Source organism: Falco rusticolus, chromosome Z (assembly GCF_015220075.1).
Source record: "Falco rusticolus isolate bFalRus1 chromosome Z, bFalRus1.pri, whole genome shotgun sequence".
Taxonomy (NCBI): Eukaryota; Metazoa; Chordata; class Aves; order Falconiformes; family Falconidae; genus Falco; species Falco rusticolus.
Genome location: NC_051210.1, coordinates 41,711,439 through 41,712,320, shown reverse-complemented (window position 1 = coordinate 41,712,320; position 882 = coordinate 41,711,439). Strand labels below are relative to the sequence as shown.

Sequence of the window (882 nt, the reverse complement as noted above, 5' to 3'; positions counted from 1 at the left end):
CCCTTCTTTCAAAATCTGCCAGAAATATCAGACTTGGAAGGTGAATGTATCGGTCATGCACTGGGAGAAAGGGAGAAGGCTTCAAGTCTGTGATGCTCTAAGAAGAATCATCTATGGATGACCAAGAAGCAGGCAGTAGGCTGAAGCAGTTCTTGAAATGAACTTGGACTGAACTTTTGTTGCCTTGGTGCCGATCATTAAGAATTTTGGAGTTTGATAAATGGAAACCAAACCTTTGGAAGAGGATGTATTTTTATTTTATGCGATACTAAGACTGGGTTTTCTGACTGAAGGAAAATGTGACAAAATGTGGCAGCTAAAACCTGTGCACATACTAGAAATTCAAAAATATGTTCAGGGTCCCTGATGGACCTGTATACTAGTTGCCGTGTTGGGCTGTGTAGGTTAAACTTGACTTGGGAATACTTCTGTGTTAGGGTCACACTTCCAGTATAGGATCATAGTAGAATGGTTTGGGTTGGAAGGGACCTTAAAGACCATCTAGTTCCAATGCCCCTGCCATAGGTCCACAACCAGGTCCACAAGACCAGGTTGCTCAAAGCCCCATCCAGCCTGGCCTTGAACACTTCAGGGATGGGGCATCCGCACCTTCTCTGGGTAACCTCTTCCAGTGTGTCTCCCCACCCTCACAGTAAAGAATTTCTTCATAATATCTAATCTAAATCTACCCTCTTTCAGTTTAAACCCATTCCCCCTCGTCCTGTCACTACACTCCCTGACAGTGTCCCTTCACATCTTTCCTGTAGGCTTCCTTTAGGTACTGGAAAGCTGCTATAAGGTCTCCCCTGAGCCTTCTAAATGACCCCAACTGTCTCAATCTGTCCTTTTAGGGGAGGTGCTCCTGGCCCCTGGTCATCTTCA

At 45.2% G+C, this 882-nt stretch overlaps 1 long non-coding RNA gene across 1 annotated transcript in view; it reads right to left on the bottom strand.

The window, feature by feature from the left end:
* Positions 1–544: 544 nt before the first annotated feature.
* The window catches only part of LOC119141867, a 15,486-nt gene continuing 15,148 nt past the window's right edge, over positions 545–882 (bottom strand). Inside the window, exon 3 of the long non-coding RNA XR_005102066.1 lies at positions 545–736. This is a non-coding gene — a long non-coding RNA (uncharacterized LOC119141867). The remainder of the gene's footprint in view (positions 737–882) is intronic.